The sequence below is a fragment of the Schistocerca gregaria genome, chromosome 1 (genome assembly GCF_023897955.1).
Source record: "Schistocerca gregaria isolate iqSchGreg1 chromosome 1, iqSchGreg1.2, whole genome shotgun sequence".
Classification (NCBI taxonomy): domain Eukaryota; kingdom Metazoa; phylum Arthropoda; class Insecta; order Orthoptera; family Acrididae; genus Schistocerca; species Schistocerca gregaria.
Window position 1 is genome coordinate 776,715,635 of NC_064920.1, and position 8,528 is coordinate 776,724,162.

Here is an 8,528-nt window from a genome sequence, read left to right on the forward strand (position 1 = left end):
GAGCTATTCTACATTTATAATGTCTTATTTTTCTGAATAATATGTTTGAAACTAATGTCCAAGCCTTTTATACAGTTTTATTTATACAAGTCAGCAACGAAACAGTATCTGAAATTAGGCATCCACAGTCATTAGCAAGCACCATGGAGCTCCACTGATCTAGAACAAAAACCAGAATTAAATTTGTGAACCAAAAAGACTAATACTATCAGATGTTAGCTGAAAAGTAAAATCCACTAATGTTTTATGAAGTTCATTTATGAATAACACCAGAATGTTGTTGTTGTGGTCTTCAGTCCTGAGACTGGTTTGATGCAGCTCTCCAAGCCACTCTATCCTGTGCAAGCTGCATCATCTCCCAGTACCTACTGCAGCCTACATCCTTCTGAATCTGCTTAGTGTATTCATCTCTTGGTCTCCCTCTACGATTTTTACCCTCCACACTGCCCTCCAGTACTAAATTGGTGATACCTTGATGCCTCAGAACATATCTTACCAACCGATCCCTTCTTCTAGTCAAGTTGTGCCACAAAATCCTCTTTTCCCCAATTCTATTCATTACCTCCTCATTAGTTATGTGATCTACCCATCTAATCTTCAGCAATCTTCGGTAGCACCACATTTCGAAAGCTTCTATTCTCTTCTTGTCCAAACTATTTATCATCCACGTTTCACTTCCATACATGGCTACACTCCATACAAATACTTTCAGAAACGACATCCTGACAATTAAACCAGTACCCAATGTTAACAAATTTCTTTTCTTGCCAGTCTACATTTTATATCCTCTCTACTTCGACCATCATGAGTTATTTTGCTCCCCAAATAGCAAAGCTCCTTTACTACTTTAAGTGTCTCATTTGCTAATCCAATTCCCTCAGCATCTCCCGACTTAATTTGATTACATTCCATTATCCTTGTTTTCCTTTTGTTGATGTTCATCTTATATCCTCCTTTCAAGACACTTTCCATTCCATTCAACTGCTCTTCCAAATCCTTTGCTGTCTCTGACAGAATTACAATGTCATCGGCGAACCTCAAAGTTTTTATTTCTTCTCCATGGATTTTAATACCTACTCCGAATTTTTCTTTTGTTTCCTTTACTGCTTCCTCAATATACAGATTGAATAGCATCAGGGAGAGGCTACAACCCTGTCTCACTCCCTTCCCAACTACTGCTTCCCTTTCATGTCCCTCGACTCTTATAACTGCCATCTGCTTTCTGTACAAATTGTAAATAGCCTTTCGCACCCTGTATTTTACCCCTGCCACCATTACAATTTGAAAGAGAGTATTCCAGTCAACATTGTCAAAACCTTTCTCTAAGTCTACAAATGCTACAAACGTAGGTTTGCATTTCATTAATCTTTCTTCTAAGATAAGTCGTAGGGTCGGTATTGCCTCACGTGTTCCAACATTTCTACGGAACCCAAACTGATCTTCCCGGAGGTCGGATTCTACCAGTTTTTCCATTCGTCTGCAAAGAATTTGCGTTAGTATTTTGCAGCTGTGACTTACTAAACTGATAGTTTTGTAATTTTCACATCTGTCAACACCTGCTTTCTTTGGGATTGGAATTATCATATTCTTCTTGAAGTCTGAGGGAATTTCGCCTGTCTTATACATTTTACTCACCAAATGGTAGAGTTTTGTCAGGACTGGCTCTCCCAAGGCCGTCAGTAGTTCTAATGGAATGTTGTCTACTCCCGGGGCCTTGTTTCAACTCGGGTCTTTCAGTGCTCTGTCTAACTCTTCACACAGTATCGTATCTCCCATTTCATCTTCATCAACATCCTCTTCCATTTCCATAATATTATCCTCAAATACATCGCCCTTGTATAGACCCTCTATATACTCCTTCCACCTTTCTGCTTTCCCCTCTTTGCTTAGAACTGGGTTTCCATCTGAGGCCTTGATACTCGTGCAAGTGGTTCTCTTTTCTCCAAAGGTCTCTTTAATTTTCCTGTAGGCAGTATCTATCCTACCCCTCATGAGCTAAGCCTCTACATCCTTACATTTGTCCTCTAACCATCCCTGCTTAGCCATTTTACACTTCCTGTCAATCTCATTTTTGAGACATTTGTATTCCTTTTTGCCTGCTTTATTTACTGCATTTTTGTATTTTCTCCTTTCATCAATTAAATTCAGTATTTCTTCTGTTACCCAAGGATTTCTACTAGCCCTCGTCTTTTTACCTACTTGATCTTCTGCTGCTTTCACTATTTCATCCCTCAAAGCTACCATTCTTCTTCTACTGTATTTCTTTCCCCTATTCTTGTCAATTGTTCCTTTATGCTCTTCCTGAAACTCTCTACAACCTTTGGGTCTTTCAGTTTATCCAGGTCCTATCTCCTCAAATTCCCATCTTTTTGCAGTTTCTTCAGTTTTAATCAACAGTTCATAACCAATAGATTGTGGTCACGGTCCACATCTGCCCCTGGAAATGTCTTACAATTTAAAACCTGGTTCCTAAATCTCTGTCTTACCATTATTTAATCTGTCTGAAACTTTCTAGTGTCTCCAGGGTTCTTCCATGAATAAAACCTTCTTTCATGATTCTTGAACCAAGTGTTAGCTATGACATAGTTATGCTCTGTGCAAAATTCTACCAGGCGCCTTCCTCTTCCATTTCTTAGCCCCAATCCATATTCACCTACTATGTTTCCTTCTCTTCCTTTTCCTACTGTCGAATTCCAGTCACCCACGACTATTAAATTTTCGTCTCCCTTCACTACATGAATAATTTCTTTTATCTCATCATACATTTCATCATCTGCAGAGCTAGTTGGCATAGAAACTTGTACTACTGTAGTACTTCGTGTCTATCTTGGCCACAATAATCCTTCACTATGCTGTTTGTAGTAGCTTACCCGCACTCCTATTTTCCTGTTCATTATTAAACCGACTCCTGCATTACCCCTATTTGATTTTGTATTTATAACCCTGTATTCACCTGACCAAAAGTCTTGTTCCTCCTGCCACCGAACTTCACTAATTTCCACTATATCTAACTTTAACCTATCCATTTCTCTTTTTAAATTTTCTAACCCACCTGCTCGATTAAGGGATCTGACATTCCACACTCCGATCCAGAGAACGCCAATTTTCTTTCTCTTGATAACGACGTCCTCTTGAGTAGTCCCCGCGTGGAGATCCAAATGGGGGACTATTTTACCTCTGGAATAGATATGCAAAAGTCTAAGATGCAAATGGATGAAGTTGCTAAAACTGTAAAAATTCTCAAAGCCACAATTCATAAAAGGCAGTGTCCGAGTGTGCTACTATCTCAAAACAATTGCAAGTCCTGTTTTGCTACTAAGATGAAAATTGATAGTGACAATACACCCCAAGAGCTAGAGATATCCCACTGGCTGGAAGGCGGCAAGTCCACAACATGAGACTCGGTCAACAGTAAGTCTGCAGTAAGTGGAGGCCAAGTCTCGCAGTGGCAGCTCATAGTCATCTTGACTTGCAAACCATACTTGCACCCGCCATACTGCATGCATCTACTTAAAAATGAGGGGTATTTATACAGTCTTGGTGTGCACTTGTTTTGCCAAGGCATCAATACCCGTCACATAGTTCTAACACCCTATGGCTCAGGCATGAAGTAATCAGGCCACCACACTGCAGTCGCAGTGGCTGTCTCTGTGCTGTGTGGTTATCATTTCATTGCTGGTTTCACATCGGGGCTTGAGATCTGGTAATTGCCTGGCAAAGCAGTGGCAGTTCTTGTCGTATCATTAGGCCACCCCTGGTGTAACAGTGTTTAGTCAACACTAATCTGACTCGTTTCGATTAGCTCTTGTTTTAGCTGTGGCAGCATCATTACGGTATTTTATGTGAAAAAATAGTGATGGTGCTACAAAGCCATTTGATCTGAAATGTCTAGTTCTTGTTTTTCTTTTGTTGTTATTCAGTGACAGCTGCTAGTTTTAGTTTTTCATTTGCAGATCAGGCTTTTCCTTATGAAACTATATTGCAATGTATGTTTTGTTGACAGAAAGAACATTTGCTTTCTGTCCTTCCGCTTTCCAATAACAGTGCCAACAGATGACACTTTCTCTACCAATTAACGTCTTTTATATTTTTAGTAATTGACAGAAGATGCCTTCTCTTCTTTATCAATTCCCGCACAAAATCTGTCATATTTTGAAGCTGCTGTTTTGCGACAGGAACTGACTTGTTGTAGTTAACTGTAACAACTTTTCAATGCTCACCAAAATAATTATTCTTAAGCTCCAGCCTGACAGTTTCTGCTAAGTTTTTTGGCACGTAATTTATGCAGTCTGTGAGTCACCATATATAGAGATATCCAATGGTATTGGACAGTTTTAAAATCTTAACGTCTTATTTATGACATTTAAGTTTTACCATCTTTTTTATCTGATTTATTGTCTGTGAAATCAGTGCACTGGAGAGTTATTGAAAGCAATTTTCGCTCATTATTGTAGACAAAATGTTATTCTTTAACAGACCATTTGTGCTCCTATAATCTATTGTTGGATATACTATCACCAGTCCCATGTACACGATAATGCCAAAGAATTTGCAAATTTGTTTAGGACTCATTTCTTTCCAATAATTCATGATCTCCCAATGTCCTTCAGACTCCAAACCCACCACTTCATTCCTTATACTCCTTATAGATTCTATCCTGTCTCTCAATTCCTTTTTCTTTGAAGGGATGTTTTCTTGACCTGGACCCAGGGCCAAGACACAAAATCAACATTCCTTCACAACTGCAACAACTTCTCTCCCATCTGCTTCACAAGGTCCTCTTCTACCCAACACACTAACTTACTGAACAATGACCTCAACCTCTCTGATGGCTTCATTCACACCTCTGTCCACATTAAACTTACTAACCACCAATAGCACCTGCATTTCAATAGCTGCCATTCCTTCCACACGAAAAAGTCCCTCCCGTACAACCTAGCCACCCATGGAGGATGTGTCTGCAGTGGCGAAAACTGCCTTGCTCAGTATGCTGAAGGTCTCATGAATGCCTTCAAAGACAGGCAATAGCCCCTCCCTTCGCCCCAAACTTAGTTCAAAAAAAGATTTCCCACATCATATCATCACACACTCCAAATCCTCCCACCACCTCCAAGAATCAGCCACAAAGGAGTGTCCCCCCTCCCTCCCCTTTGTCACACACTATCACCCTGGACTGTAACAACTGAACAATATCATTTAGCATGGCTTTGATTATCCCTTATCATGCCTTGAAGTGAGGGACATCCTATGTAATATCTTTATCACCCCTATTAAAGTGGTGTTCTGTTACACCCACTCTACACAACGTCCTAAGTCTATCCCTATGTCACTCCCACTCCCAACCCCTTGCCACAGGGATCATATCCCTGCAGAGACCAAAGTGAAAGACCTGCCCAATCCAGCCACCCAGCACCTACTACTCCAGTCCTGTCACTGGCTTATCCTATCCCATCAGAGGTCAGACTACCCGTGAAAGTACCCACGTCATACAGCAACTCCGCTGCAATCACTGGACAGCTTTTTACGTCAGCGTGACTACCAGACAGCTGTGCCCACCAATATGAATGGTCACCGTCAAACTGTTGCCACGAAGTTGACTGCAATATATGGCTCAGCACAACATGCGCCATCTGGATCCTTCCCTCGACCACTAGCCTCTCTAAACTATGCAGATGGGAGTTATCCTTAAAACATACCTCCACTCCCATAATTGTCCCAGCCTCAGCCCTGTATCCTCCACCCAACAGTTGACCCTTCCTCCATTATCATACCACCTCTCAAATCATGTAACCTTCACCATGTACCACTCTCAACTGCCTCTGACAACCATGCATCACATTACTAGTGTGTACACCTGCCATCCCTTCCCCCCTGCATTTCTAGTTGGCAAACTGGCTCCCTCTGAGCTGCTAGCCACAAACCCCCAATCCCTCTCCCTGCCTCTCTCTACCCATCCCACCTGACATTAGACCCACTGCAACCTAGTCCTCCTGCTAGCCCTGTTAGTCCATCCAGCACCATGTAGTGGCATACACATGTGTATATTTATGTCGTCATTTTACTCCAGCTCGATTTCTTTCTTTTCGTATGTTGTCGATAGGCAACTCAATGCTTCTAATTTTGAGTTAGTGGCCTCCTTTAATAATAAAAAAAAACAAGTGTGTGTGTCTATATATATATATATATATATATATATATATATATATATATATATATATATATACACACACTTTGTTTTACATATTTACCATCTAAACATTGCATTGTATCTGTTGGTCTTAGTCACGATCAATTAATTACCCCCTTTTCAAAAAATCTGTTGAAAACTTGGGTGTGGTTTCACAGCACACTTCTCTCTAGAATCTAAGGAATTATTATTGTAATTTTTACTATAAGTACAAGCCCTTTTAAATGAATACTAGTGACAATGACAATGACAGTGTGCTGTGACTGGACGAGGACCAATCAATCTCTTGCCATTACTAACACAATTGTTGTCATTCTGCCTTCACCAACAGTTGTATCAACACATCATCTTCATCAGAAAATCGGAATAATTCTGGATAATCTACATTTGAGTCCTCCAATATACTCACAGTAATTCATCGTCAGTGACACCACAAATTTTTCAACCTTTACTATTTTGTAATTTGATGATACAAAATCCATTTATGTTATACAATAATAATGCAGATACCACTGTTCAGAACAAGACCTAAATTATAAGTCTGCTTTAGTATGAATATACGGTGATGTTGAAACTTCACAACAACTTGCGTGAAAGTAAACTATGGGATGAAAAAAAGTTAAAAACATTCAATATGTTATTGTACCTGATTCCCTGTACATTCTCAACAGAATCATGAAATCTACAGCAAAGAGGTAAGTACGAAACTAAGACTCAGCTGATATCATCTCACTAACACAGATCGCTCCTGCAGGCCACATAATGTCCACGTTGTATGTTCATGTGACTGATTCTAAGTGAAAGGCAACCATTCACCTATAGTGGACTGATCTATGGAGCATAACACACATAACAGAAAAAAGTATTCATACTAGCTTTCAAGCCCTTGCTGGACTAATTATTGAAAACAGGTGCACGAGGCAAGGGGGGGCTGGGGCGAGTCAGTCATTTCGACAGATGACTTGGTGATTGCACAAGAAAATGAAAGAATTTCAGAGGGTAAAGCATATATGAGATATAGAGAGAGGGGAAGGAGAAGAAAGGGAGTTGTAAGAGAAGGGAGGGTGTGTGCTAGCCCATATGTCTTCTGTCTGGACAGAAACCAGAATGGAAAAGGCAAGGCAAGGCAGTGAGAAACAGGTTAGTGGGGGTTTAGACCAGGCTCTCGATAATCGATACTATCTTGCTGGGGAAGTGCGCATTTTGGTGTATGTAAATGTGTGTACTTTCACTAGAAAAGAGCAAGAGCTTGAAAGCCAGCGTGAATATCATACATCAGTCCACTATAAATGAGTGGTTGCCTGTCCAAAGATATGTTGTCCTAAACAAAGTGGTGTACTCTGTGCCCTGTATAGGTTCTACTGGTGGCCTTCTGACAGTCAATGTTTCAAGCAGCAAAATTCAGATTTTAATTTTACCTTTGAACAGGTCATTCATCATCATTTTCAGGCAAAAAAAGGGAAATGAGTGTTCATTTTAAAAAGAAGAAAATGACTTGTTCTTTTCATTGAAAACATTAAGAATTTCATTCCTCTACTGGGAAATTAAATAAACAGAGAAAGGTGTCTTTCAGCAGGATTATTATACTCTTCTGCATACACACTGTGTTGACTGAAGGGAAAAGCTGTAACTATGTGCTAGATTAGAATCTGATCAGTCTTGCACAAGCACTGTAATACCACTTGTGTTACCTTGCACACACATCACAAAATGACTCAAAGTTTTGATCTTCCACAAGTTGCAATTGGTTGTGTACTCCCAGGAAGAGCTAAATATCTACCCTGTTCTGAAAACAGTTTTAATTTGTCACACAATGAAATTCCTTTGCATTTTGTAGCTACACAGTATTTATGAAGCTTATGGAAATTGCATGTATCACAAGAAACCTACAATGTGGCTGTTAGAGAACAGAGAGAAAAATTCAAGGTAACTTTACGAAGAAGAATGATAAGTAATTACAGTTGGCAAAATATGAATAAAAGAAAGAAGAAAATTGTAAACAAAAAGCAATGAAGAATGGGTCATCCAACAAAAAAGGAAGTAATAATAAATAATACATGTGGAGGAGGAACAAATGACAGAGAAACATGCTATAAATTGTGAGGTGTACAAATGAGGTCTATAAGCATTTTTTACTGTGGCCCATTATTATCCAGACAGATAAATACAGATGAAGAGCCCTCTTCAGCAAGTAGATCGATAGCAAAGGAAGAAGTGTAAGATGTGAAGGGTAGCGCACAGTATATATTTGTGAAAGACAAGTTTGACAATAGACTTTTTGAAAAGCAAGAGTGATGATCATTTAAGTCACACACTGAACATTTTAAAACTATTTTATCAG